We start from the raw sequence: 13,628 nt of genomic DNA, 5'->3' as shown, positions 1-13,628 counted from the left end.
CCCGTCGGCTGCCGGCCCGCGTGGGAGCGGAGGTCAGGGCCGCGGCCAGGCTGGGGCGGGGCGGGGCGGGACGGAGGGGGGCGGGAGGGGGAACGCCCGCGGGGGAGGGAGCGGCGCGGCGCGCGTAGCCTGGAGGGAAAGGGCAGAATCCTTCACTCCCTAAGGCTTGGTGCCCTGTTGCGAGAGGGAACGGGCTGACGGGAGTATTTCTCTTCCTAAGGCTGGCAAATTCTCAGCCCCTACACTGACCCTTGCGAGTTCCTTCCCCATCACTTCGTGGGTGTTGCTTTGTGTTTGCATTTGGACTTGACTCATTTTCCCCCCCTTTCATGGCCCTGTATTGTTCCTCCTTTCAGAAGATAGTAATTGCATAGCTGCTTTACTGGACCCCTCCAAGCCGGCAGGGTTCATTAGAGATTTCTAGATTAAGAGCCGTGACGCTGGACCTCAGGTCCTGGAGGTCCCGAAGACAGTCCAGTGAAGGGTCACTGCAGCCTGGGGCTCTAAGTAGCCCAGAGCAGACACCAAGGCAGGCCCTGTTCTGATGCTCTGGGAGCACTAACTTACGCCATCCTCATGGTGACTTTGGGAGGGAGGCGCCATTATTACACCATTTGACAGAAGGTGAAGCTGGGGCCCAGAGAGGGTAAGCAACTTGCTTAAGATGACTCATGAAGTCCATGGCTGAGCCAGGATTTGAACCCTGGCAGCATGGCACCACCACAGCCTGTGCACAACCTCTAAATTTCCCTGACTTTCTGGAACGGACAGCGAGCCTGGTGAGTGCAGCAGCCGGGACAAGTAATCCTGCCTGGGGGAACCCAAGTGGGCTTTCTGGGGGCAGGGGTGTTATTAGGGATGGAACTTGAAGCCTAGGTGTTCACCAGACAGACGCGATAATGAGAGGAAGGCAGTTTCCACAGAAAGGCTCCTAGGATGCGACTCCTTTCACCTTCCATTTTGTGTTCTCCCCAAGGAAGTGCAGAGCCTTTATATTGTGTGAAATGGGATCACCTTCCCAGGCCTCAGCCTGGATCCGGTGGTCTCCATCTACTGCTAACTGAAACCCCACCAGCTCCAGCGTGCTAGTCACCGAAAGCAATCTTTCCCTCTCTCTTCTGTCACACTTGCCTATGTGCAGTAAAGCTCTCAGCTCTGGACTCCATCCGTCTTTATTACTGGACTGTGAACTTCTGGAGGGCGCTGGTCTATTCCTTCCCCTCTTTACTCACTTCGCCTCAGGCCTGGTTGAATATCCTGCACATAAGAGGTTCTTAGTAACTGCATTTGGTCAAGAAATGGGGGGTTGGGAAAGCCTCTGATCTCACGGATGCCCTGCTTACACCTTGATAGATTTCACGATCAAGCAAACTAAAAATGGAGACGACGGGTGTCCCCACCAGAGAAGGTCTGGACCACCCTCGGCCTAGAGAATACAAAGGCAGAGTCCGTCACCTAAGCCCGAAGTCCCTTAAAATCTCTCCAGCCTAGGAACAGGATTAGTCCCGGGGACTGGGCATAGCAGGAAGTCTTGTCACCCCAGCTATGAGGAAAGAACTGTGAGGGCCCAGAGCCAGGCGGATCATTGCATAATCCTTCTTGATTTCGGTTCAGCTTTCCATAGGGCCAATGACACGGTGTGGACATTTGACTCCAAAGGGTATGGTGTCAACTGTGGACACCTGTCAGCGTCACTGCTCAGAGGGTCGGGACTGTGTCTTATTCTTTGTTGTATTTCTGTTTGTTTAGAACTTGCTTTAAAAGCATTTTAATTGGAAATGGGAAACGTGCACATGATTTACATATTAAAATGATTCCCCAGGGTCCAAGCAGGCTCCTTAGCTCATCATCGCCCAGCCCAGAGGCAGCCATCATTCAGAGTTTCTTTTCCCCGAGATGCCATGTATTATACAATATTTTTGTATTTTCTATGAGGAACTAATAAGGTTGTTGTGAACACCCTCAATGCCTTTGCAGGCGATGGTGATGGTGTTAGGGTTGTTGGTGATCTGGAAAAGAGGTTTTAGGGTTCACTGACCTTGAGAACTGGAGAACTTGTCTTGTACATTATGATGATGCATAGCAATAATGGTGTAATAATAAAATCTGGATACCTCAAATGCTATCTTGGAAAAGGCAGGTCTGGTCCAAGGGTAGTGGAGAAAGGATCCAAGGAGATGTGGTTGGCCACAGATTGGATATGGGTAGGAAACGTTAGGCCATTTTAGCAAGTACCACTGTGCTCTAGGGGGATCATAAGTAGACCCGATGGAGATCAGCAAAGTATTTATTGGGTAGACTCCCCTTAAAGTATTGATAAATGTCCTGTCATTTGTTGGTTACTCTGCTGTATACTGCTAGGAGGGAGAGTCACAGAGATGAATAAAGTAACTTCTAGCTGAATACGGAGGAAATCTATCAAGGCATAAGCAGGGCATCTGTGAGATCAGAGGCTTTCCCAACCCCCCATTTCTTGAATGCACTCATATAACGTTAAATTATATGCACTCATATAATGTTAAAATAAAGGGTGCCCACAACAGCCTGGTTGACCAAACTGGCATCATTTGATCTAAAAAAGAAAAGGACGAAACATGACTTAATTATTTAAGTACATGGCACAGTAAGCTGGGTGCCCCTGGGTTGCACTGTCTGAGGACAGATGTCTTCTTGGTGGCACTGTACCCTATGGGTGCCCACGGCAAAGCATTTCCAGCCCCCTGCACAACCCCTCTGAGTTGTCCTAGGAGCCCCTGGGACCTGTTCCTGCCGGCCACTCAAGTTACACTCGGGCACCCCTAGGCATTCTGGAGTCAAAGCTCTGGGGAAAGAGGAAGAAGGTTCCTTGCCTGTCTCCCTTCCCTCTGTGTGAAGTCTGGTAGTGCAGTCCCAAAGCTCCACTACCTGCTCTCTGAATTCTCCCAAAACTCTAACACGATGGTCTTCTCAGCTTTTCTGTATGGTCCTGCTGCTCTTGTAAGGCTCAGATGGGAGTCCACTGCATGTTTGGCCAAGGGATACTCAGAATTAATTGCTCTTCCCCTCCAGTGGAGAGGACTATGTTCCGGTTAACCACCGTCTCTCAGGTCACCTTTCCCACAGAACAAGCTCCCAGGTGGCCCCTGGGCCTCTCCGCAGTTGTGTCAGACAAGCCCAGACATGTCAGAATTCCAGCTCAGGTTCGAACTGAGACCTTGGTTTCCCCTCACGGTCACTACGATTCTGATCAACTGTTCACCAAAGAAGGCCAAACTAGAGGTTATGGGTATAAATGACAGCAGGAAAAATTTTCGTGAGTGAAAAGGAAGGATTTCTTATATTGGGATGATAACGAGGAACATTATTTGGACCTCCCTAAGGAAGAGTCTAGAATCTTTCTTGAACAGTTCAGAAGAAGGCATCCCGCTTCTTTCTAAGCTGATGCCTTGGTATTCCTGAGGCGAACTGACATGTCCTACCTTGAAAACCGAATGGCAGTGGCCTTTTCCCTAATTCAGGTAATGCAAGTTTTCCACGTAAATTTTTTTTCCGTACATTCTTCTTAACTCTTAAACCTTTAGCACCTGCAGGCAACCAAACTAATGAACAAGTAGTAAACATATGAATGGGAAAGCTTGAAAACCACCGATCTTGCTGAGTGTGTTGCTTTTTTTTTTTTTTTAAAGAACATGTGTGCTTGTGGTTTTATACTGCCTGCCCGTAATGTAGCCATATTTTCTGCTATTAAAATTGTTCCTCGTTCATGGACGGAATGAAACAGGCCATTATTCCAGGGTGTTCCCGGAACAGCCTCATGTTTCAGGAAGCACGCCATCACCCTGAGTTCTCTACCACCTGAATACACTTGAGCCCGGCTATATTGTAGACTGTCTAGTATGCGTTTCCTTTCCTCCTTCCCTGCTCCCGCATGGCCCAGACTGACTCCTTACCTCCGCCAGGCTAAAGATAACCTCTCCATCTGGGATGTCACCCACCCGCTAAATTTATCCTCAGGGGTGAGTTGGGGCTACCCTGACGGGCGTCTCCAGGCAAGCATCTGAGCACCCCGGGCTCTATAGCACTGGAGGGCCTTGGGAAGGGGAAGGGACCCAGAGGGAGAGACGGAGGGGGGGTAGGGATGAAAGATGCAGAGAGAGGCTGACAGGAAGCTGGCAAAGGGACTTCAGAAAAAGGGTGACACACTGTGGCCGCGGCCGCGGCCGAGGTGGTCTGAAGGATTTGACCGCTCCCAGCAAAGGTTCCTTTTCTGACAATTATAATGTTACTGTAACACAACACCCAGAGGGAAAAGCCCAGTGCTAATCGGGGCTCAAGAAGTCAGTGGACTTGGTGTACAGAGTGGGGTGTTTAATTTTATGATGTGGCTATGGGTTCCATGAGAGACTAATAAAAGAACTCCATAAAATGCGGCTTGGAGGCACAGGGCTGCAGCCTCTGCTAGAGGGTCACCCTGCTCAGAAGTGGTTTCAGAGCAGGGCCGGTGTCTAGCTGGTATGCACTGGGTATGGCCATTCTGGTTCGTAGACCATTCAGAGACTTCTGTGCCCGTTATTGCAGAGCTGCTACTCTTAGGCTCCTAAGTGCCTCCCTGCTGCTGCACTGACTGCCCAGCCCCCATCCAGGACCTCCCCAGGACCCAGCAACCGAATACGGGCTGCTTGCATACCCCACTCTGTGTCTCCAGTGCCACATCGGTTTGGAGTGGCCGGTGCCCACGCAGTATCAGTTGGTGCGTATTTAAAATGTCACCCGTTCGGGGCGCCTGCGTGGCTCAGTCGGTTGAGCGTCTGACTTCGGCTCAGGTCATGATCTCGCGATCCGTGAGTTCGAGCCCCGCGTCAGGCTTTGTGCTGACAGCTCGGAGCCTGGAGCCCGCTTTGGATTCTGTGTCTCCCTCTCTCTGACCCTCCCCCGTTCATCCTCTCTGTCTCAAAAATAAGCGTTAAAAAAAAATTAAAAAAAAAATAGTCACCCGTTCTACACCATGTCTTCCTGGGGGTGAGGCCTGGCAGATACCTGTGGAGCAGACCAGGGACAGTTCCATCGGACTCCCCTTCTTGGATTCCAGACCAGTCCAGGGTGCCCAAAGGAGGCTTTCTTAAGAGGTGACTCTCATTCCCCTGGTTGCTTCAAGGGCACACCCAACTGTTCCCTTGAATCATATTTGACTGCCTCAAAGGAGAGTGTTAATAAGCAGAGGAATGACTTCAGGGTTGAAGAATATTTTTGGGAGAAAAAGACAAATTTGCATAATATCTCCCAAGCAGGAATTGCATTTGCCATAGAGTTTGAATTAGAAGGAAACTTAGACATCTGGTCTCTCTTTATAGCCAGCGTGGCCCCTTCTATAGCAATCTTCCCAGGAGATAGTCAGCCCCTTCTAGGTCATGCCCCTTGCCAGGGAACTCAGCTCTCTGAAAGAAGCCTCCTGTATGAACCAACATGAACTGAAATTTTCCTAACAAATGAGAAGTTTGAGCTCCCTTTGTTGAGCTGAAATCTTTCTATACATCTCAACTTTTTGTTCCTCACTTTGGTGGGATTGCAAGTTCAAAGAGAGCCTCAAAGCAAGCAATGCCATCTACTAACCTGTCCTATAGTATCAAGTGAGGTGAGAGGTCATGCGATCATTCATTCATTCATTCATTCAACCTATGTTTACTGAGTGGCCACTAAGTGCCAGACCATGTCCATGGTGCTGGAGATTCAGCAGTAAACTGGAAATGTTCTGCTCTGGGAGACTGTCCAGTCTACTGGGGCCAGTAATAGACATCTAGAGAGACTAGAGGAAGCTGGGGTGGTTGAGCTTTGCCTCTGAACCCCATTCCAAGTGGGTCTATCCTAGGTGGGGCTGTCCTGAGTGACTGTGGGCAAGAAGTTTCTGTCTATGGTTTTCCTTTGCCCTCACCGGCTGCTAACAGCCTGGTGAGTCCACTGAAAGCATCGAGTCCTCGAGATGGGCCCTCGTTGTACAGACATGGAGATGGAGAGGCCAAGGGCTTTCGCCACTGTCCTCCTCACACTCTCGGAAAAGTGCTCGTGAGCATCAGCCAATATTATATAACGTGTTTTGCTGAATGAACGATTGAAGAGAATAATTCTTTTGTCTTCCATAAACCAGAAATATTGGACAATCTGGATAAGAAAAAAAGAAGACAGTAAAAATTATTCATAGATTCATCATCTACAGAAAACAATTTGGTGTTGCGCGTGCAAACCTTTTTTCTTGGTGTATTGTAGATCTGCGGATGTGGGAGAACACACGCGCACACACACACACACACACACACACGCACGTGCATTTTGGACTCTATCTTTTTTGCCCAGTTATTTTCCCAGTGATCACAGCTTTAAAGTAAATCCAATTATTAAAAAAAAAATCAAATTATTGCGCATAACTTTGAAGGGCTTCCCCCAAAGAAACCAGTGGAGAACAAAGAGTTTAATGGTATTCTAAGCAGATTGGGCATCTGCCAGAGACCGCAGATCAAGTTTGTCCTTCATTTATGTGAAGAGGCTGAGGGTGGGATGGAGATTTTTATAAGATGGTACATTGGCTGCCCTTGACTTCCAACTCCAATCTGGCACTTCTCTTCATGAGGCAACCACTGGGAATGATGGCGGTGGAGGAGTGAGGACAAACAGACCCGGGGAAGGGAGAGGCAGCTGGACAGCTTTGAGCTTTGAGCTCCCCTCTGAGCCAACAGACGGAGAGCACAGAGATGAGGCTCTAAGTGTGATGGGTCCTGGGCTCCATCAGCATTCATGGGCGAACCTCCCTGGTCCCAGAAGTGTTGAGGAGAAGCTGAACCTGGGAAGACAGCAGAGCTGAGATCCTTCTTTCTTCCTGGTGCCTTGATCGGAACTGACTCCCTATATGCAGCTACTCCCAGGACTGCTGCCACTTAAGGAACCCCTAGAAGCTGGCCCTGAGCTTCAAAGGACAGATAAAAGAAACCTGTGCATGTAAGAGGGCTCAGCAGGCAGAGAGAGGGGGAAGAAGAAGCCACCGAACAGCTCCTCAAGGAAATAACACTGACAGCCTGTGCAGAAGTAACAAGGACCTTCAAACACACTCCCAAAAAAGGACTTCCGGGAACTAAATCATATTTTTGACTAAAATACTCATTGAATGAATGAAGGCAGAATATAGACTTAGAAGATCAAGTGCAAATACATCCCAAACAGGGGCGCCTGGGTGCCGTTTGAGCGTCCGACTCTTGATTTCAGTCATGATCTCAAATGGTTCATGAGTTCAAGCCCTGCATCAGGTTCTTTGATGACAGCGTGGAGCCTGCTTGGGATTCTCTCTCTCCCTCTCTCTCTGCCCCTCCCCTGCTCTCTGTCTCTCTCGAAAATGAGTAAATAAACATTAAAAATAATAATATATTAAAAATACTTTATAAAAAAAGTCCCAAACATAGAACAAGAATACAAAGAGATGGAAATCATGCAGGCACAATAAGAGAGAAGGTAGCTAATGTCAGCAGACCTAAGATATCAATCCCCGAAGTTCCAGGAGGAGAAAAAGAAATAGCTGAAGGAGAGGGAATAATTAGACAAATGATAGAAGATAACTGCCCTGAGTGGGAAAGGCCAGGGTCTAAGGTTTACAAACAACACCGGGGGGGTTGGGGGTCACTAGCACTGAAAGCCACATACCTAAGCCCGTCCAGATAAAATTCTTGAAAAGCACGTGTAAAGAGAACCTCTTTCCCTCTTCAGTACAAAGAGGGAAACATTAATTACAAAGGAACGGAAAGGAGATGGGGGTCACATTTCACACCTCTAAAAACGGGGACTCGAAGGTGGCTGAAAAATACTAGAGCTGTCTTGCTGGTCAGGATAAAACAAAACAAGCCTTACCTGGGTGCCCAGGTTTTTTGAGAAAAAAAACCTCTAGAAAGAACCGTCAGCAACACAGACAAGACAAGAGAAGATGAAGACGTTGGTGGGGAGCATTTGGGCCCCTGGATCACTCTGTCTGTATGTATCTCTGTCCCTCTCTGTCTCTCCGAGGCTGTCGCAGCCAAGGCCTCAGCTGAACCCAAGGGGGAACTTTGGCGTGGAGCCCCTCTGAGCCCGGATGGGTCTGGCCTGTTCACCAGGCAGGAACCAGCAGTGAGGGTGCCCCAGGGAAGGAAGCAGACCTGGAGTGTGGCAGTTCCCTTCAGCTCCAGGCAGTTGTCTGAGGGAGAGAGATGTAGCTGGGGAGCCGACAGCAGCCAACGCTCCTTCCGCTGGGAGGGAGGGACACCACGTCCTCCACTTCTGGGTGGTTGTGCCGGGGCTGTGCTGGGAGATGCTTACCAATCAGTTTGGGGGGGTGCAGAGCTCTGATTTGTGGCTTCTGCCTATTTTTGTGGTCTAAATAATCATGGCCGATATCAACCTACCAAAGTGATATCGCTGCCCACAGAGGTGGGAGAAGGTGCGGGCAGCTGCCTCCCAGGGACTGGTGCCAGCTGGCTCCCATCCCCCACTGTGTGCGCCAAGGACCTTAGTGGGTACGTGGAGCAGGGGACAACAGGAGGGGCAGCAGGTGGGGTTGCGGGGCGTCCTGTGCAGTGCTAGTGGCAGGGTCCCTCCTTTGGACTCATTTTCTTCTTTTGGGGTCACCTTTCTAACCCTCCTCTCTCCAGTCCCTTCCCCCTGTCCCTTCATTCACCCCAGTGAATTGGTATTCTTTGCAGGTAGTATTCCAGGAGGAATCTCAAACCCTCATTCTTTGTGAAGTCCATGTGACCATCAAATCAGGAGGCTGTTTCTCTGTGGGCAGTTCTGAGAATCAAGGTGAGATGCTTGGAGGGGGTGGCCAACATTTTCTGGAAAGGACCAGTGTTGGCTTTGCAAGGCATATGGTCTGTGTTGCAGCTAGGAATGCTTCACTGGACAGTTTGCTGACTGTTGCTATATATGATACCAATGTATCATAACCTCCATGGAAGCCCTAATTATGGCTATTTCTAAGGGCCAGAGGAAAGAACCCCTTAGTTCTGGACTTTCGCAGCAACCGGCCCTGAGGAAGGATTTAGCCTTGGGGGAGGTTTTGTGGTTCCCACTGGCTTTGTGAAAGTAACCTTACCAAGGATGCTTTTTTAATTTCTTTTTCTCCAGGCTTAAATAGAGTGAGGAAAAGAGAACCTCTGGATTTTTTTTTAACCCACAAAAACCCCTCGAAACCCCAAAATCCAACTCTACTAACAAGTCCTTTTATTTATTAGGATCCTGTTCATCCTGGATTTGAAAAGACAGACCTAGGAAGGAGGTGGGCACTCACTCACCATCTCTGAAAAAAGGTGTAGTAAATAGATTAACAGAGTAAACCAATTAGGAAGCCAGAACTTTTAACTGGCTCAGAAATTAAACTTTTATTTGGCATTCTAGCAACTGAGTCATTTGAATGTTAATATGAAATGCACAGGTTTTCTATATATGAAAATGGATAATGTGGGTCTTTTTTTTAAATTTTGTTGGGCAGCATTTGATGAATACCTCCAGCATGCTAGTGTGGATTATTCTAGACCATAGTTTTCCAAAGATATTTGGGGCAAATCTCTCTTCTACTGCCTTCAAGTGTTTCAACTTAAATGAGTATTTTTGACTTCTTGGACAGCCATATGAATGTTTGTGACTATGCGTGGGATAGATGCCTACGTTTTACTAACCCAGGTAAGCCCCCTACTAAAAGACATACCTTGCCTCCTGACCACTTCTTGCCTTGTAACTCCACAAGGATGGGGATATGAGAGGCCAATTCTATTTTGGCTTCCAGTTGTCTTAGAATGTGTGTGTGTGTGTGTGTGTGTGTGTGTGTGTGTGTGTGTGTTTATTTTGGGTGGTGGGAGAGTTATTTTCTAATAGAAAGTCCTTGCTTTATCATTACTTTGTTCATTTTCCCTCGATGACCAGGAAGCTCAGGGCTGAATTTAGTGTCCAGACAAGCCCACCCGGTTATGCAGCAACCCTCTTTAGCAACCGTCCTCAGCTTTCCTGGCTGACAGATTTCTATGGGAATTTGATGGAAGCATTTATATATGACCACAACACACAAGCACAGAATAGAATACATTCTGATCACTCCTTGTGGAAATCTTCAACCGCCGTATTTTATGTTGTAGTTGTGTTGCCTTTTGGCGTCCCAAATGCTGATGTATACAAGGACTCCAAGACATGGGGGGAGATGCTGACGAGCGTCGGAAGGGTTTTGCAAAGGGGAGGAGATGGTCAGCACTTGCTGAGGGAGAGTATCTCTCCAGGAATGGATCACCACTGAGTCCTGTAGTGTAGGGGAAAAGGGCTAGTCCGAACTGGAGTCTGGGTTTTATCCCGAGCCGGTTCTGTCTTGAGCATATCCGATCACTTCAGTGAGCCTCCGGCTCCTTAGCTGGAAACTGAGCATGCTCCATAGGACAGTGGGAGATTAAGGGGGAGACTCTAGATCGGAAGAGTTGGCTACACTGTGGAGTGTGGTGCAGATGAGGAGTAAGACTGCTTCCTCAAGATCCACCACCAGCCGCACTCAGATTCCACCATGACCAAGGGACGGACATGCAGAGGCCATCGACCAGCTTGGACAGCAATTGCCACTTGCTGGTGATCCAACAATCCTGCGCCCCCATTTGTTTCTTGCTGCTTTAGGAAAAGGATCAACGTTTAGGCAGCTTCTAACATAGCTTGAAGTATGTAGAAACTGCCAGGCCAGTAAGGCCATGAACCATGTCTCTGGGATGCCCAGGAGGAATGCCTGTACCTACCTCAGGCTCTCCTGTCCCCCACCCTCCACACCTGCACCCAGTTAGCCTCTCATTTAAGCTCCAGTGCAAGGACCAGGCCTTCCATGGACCCTTCCCTGATAGTGTGTTCTTCTGTCCTCTAGGCCACAGGATTCTTGTCCATCTGATTACAGTAGCATTTACGTCTGGTTCTGTTCATCTGTTACTGAAGTGAACGTAACTAGTTTATTGAGTACCTACTACAGGCATACCTTGTTTCATTGGGGTTCAGCTTTATGGCACTTCCCAGGTATCGCATTTTTTTTACGAATTGAAAGTTTGTAGCAACCCTAGTCATTTTCCCAACAGCATTTGCTCACTCTCTGTCTCTGTGTCACATTTTGGTAATTCTCACAATAGTTTAAACTTTTTCATTACTATTATATTCGTTTTGGTGATCTGTGATCGGTCGTTATGACTTGCTGAAGGCTCAGATAACGGTTAGCATTTTTTAGCAATCAAGTATGTTTTAATTAAGGCATGCCCGTTATTTTTTATAGGTGATGCTATTGCACACTTAATGGATTGCTGTAGATACTGGGCAAACATAACTTTTACCTGCATTGGAAAACCAAAAAACTCCTTTGACTAGCTTTGTTGTGGCATTTGGGCATTGCCATGGTCTGGAACTGAACCCATGATATCTCTGAGGTATGCCTGTATGTGGAAGGCTTTGTGCCGATCATAATCCTATATTGCCTTGATTTATTTATTTTTTTTCAGATTGTTCATCTCTGCGTGTGTTGTACCCCTGAAGGAATGGGATCGTGAGTAACATGCATCCTTCCCACCAAGCAGCACATTGGAGTTGATAGCTAAGTGTCCGTGCATTAGTCAGCTTGCCCTTAGCTAGAGCTCTGGTATCACACGGTGGTAAGCTGGACACATAATTAAAAGTTTGGAAATACAGTAAAGCATAAATTTACTTACAACCCTACCATCCAGAGGTAACTGCTGTTAGTATTTTAATATATTTCATTTTAACCTTCTTTGATGTATATCTCTGTTTACTTGATTTGGAACATTCTATGTGCAAAGTTTTGCCCCCCATGCTTCCCCATGCCATTAAACATTTTGAAAATATAATTTAAGTGACTGTACTATTCCATCATATTGATAAGCCGTAATTTATTTATCAATGTCCTTAATAGAGATGTAGACTACAATTTCTTGCTATTATAAATTTTATTATAATAAGAATTTTTATATCTATGTCTACATACTCATATATCTGGTTATTTCCCTTTGATGTGTTTAATAGAATTTCAATTACTACCCACAGGGTATGGAACTTTGGAAGTTATTGATCCGTATTACCAAATTTTTGTCAGAAGCGTTGATCTTCTGTCTTCCCATCAGCAGAGAAGAATGCCTGATTTATCATTCTTATGCCACCATTAATTATCCTTTTCAATATTTACAAATTTGTTTACAGGATATGAGTTTCAGTTAGTTTTGCTTTTACATACATCTTTGATCATCAGTGAACTTGGTTTTATATATTTATTAGCAACTTAATTTCTTCCCTGAATTATCTGTTTGTGTTTTTGACCATTCGAGAAAACAGAAGTGTCCGTATTTTTCCTATTGGTGCACTGCAGAGACATTATGGAGGGTCTTAAAAACCCTTTAAAATTAAACTGCATTTTTTTTTTTTTAATTTCACACCATCCATGGCCACCTTAGAAGAAAGACCCATCCTAGATGCAAAGGGCAGTCCCTTCCTTCAAATATGACCTCAGTTGTTTTGGGTTATTGAATCGTTTTTATTTTGTGTAAAGAATGCACAGGAAAATGTGAGCGGTGTTTTCCCTCAGCACACTTGCTTTCCATTAAGTGGATCTTTTGTGCTGAAACAGACTAGCAGACCCGCCAAACCAGACCAGGCTGCTGGCAGAAAGATGCTCACAGCCTGGTGTTAATGCAGGAAGGATAACAAGACCCCTGTGGCACGTTTCGGGAGGTCAGACCACATGTAGAAAGTTCTTTCTCTTCCTTCCTCCCCTCCTTGTTTCTCGCTTTTTACTTTTTATACATCTAAGGTATTGGGAATGGCTTGACTTGTTAGACATACATATTTTTCAGAAAGTCTGTTTTTTATATCTTCCCGAGGTAGTATGGATTCCTGAAAGCATTGAGTCTTTATTCAGTCTTTATTGAGTCTTTATTCAAATACTTTTTTGGTGAAGTCCATTCATAAGATACACAAGGAGGATTCATCACAGAAACTTCAACCAATCTTTAAAAAAAATGGGCTTTAACAACTCCCTTGAGGTGGGTGTTAGCATTATCTTGACTTTACAGATGAGGCTTGGAGAAGTTAAGAGTTTGCTCAAGGTCAACAGCCAGGAAAGCAGTAGCACCGAAACTTGGACCCAGTTCTGCTGATGCCAAAGTGCACGCTCCAGCCTACACCCCTCGGTTAGCCTGCTTGGTCACAGTTCTTAACTATGTGTGATCAGAAAGCTCTAGCTACAGTCTTCCTGTGTGATCAGAACACTGGTAGCGGATCTATGAGGCAGACCCGGCAGGGGACAAGGCACAGTGGTGGGACATTGTGGCCAGAGTATTGGACCCTGGGGCTAGGAGAGTCGGCAAGTCGTGGATGAGAGAGAATCCTTGATGGAAGCCAGAGTGGCCATCTTTCCTGGCAAATGGGCGAAGGGGGAAATTGGACACTTAGGTATGGAAGGACAAAGGGAGTGGGTAGTGAGAGAGGGTAAGGCGGTTCCTTTCCCTCCACAAAGACTTCAGGAGCTCCAGGTGTGTGAGTCTGTGGCACAGTAATTGTGAAAGGCTATGGAGTTTCCAGGACTACAGAGGAATGACGGTGCATCCCCGGAAGATGGAATT

The 13,628-nt window shown here is 47.0% G+C and overlaps 1 long non-coding RNA gene across 1 annotated transcript; it reads left to right on the top strand.

Moving 5' to 3' along the window:
- Nucleotides 1-233: 233 nt before the first annotated feature.
- Nucleotides 234-11,893, top strand: LOC124526979 (uncharacterized). Its single transcript, XR_006965772.1, has 3 exons — nt 234-779; nt 8,694-8,793; nt 11,499-11,893. It is a non-coding gene; the product is annotated as an uncharacterized LOC124526979 (long non-coding RNA).
- Nucleotides 11,894-13,628: the final 1,735 nt, after the last annotated feature.

This window comes from Lynx rufus, unplaced genomic scaffold, assembly GCF_022079265.1.
Source record: "Lynx rufus isolate CCGP_SWC_20201006 ecotype Redwood Valley unplaced genomic scaffold, mLynRuf1.p SCAF_5, whole genome shotgun sequence".
Classification (NCBI taxonomy): domain Eukaryota; kingdom Metazoa; phylum Chordata; class Mammalia; order Carnivora; family Felidae; genus Lynx; species Lynx rufus.
Note: the sequence above shows the minus strand (reverse complement) of the source record. Positions and strands in the feature narration are given on the sequence as shown.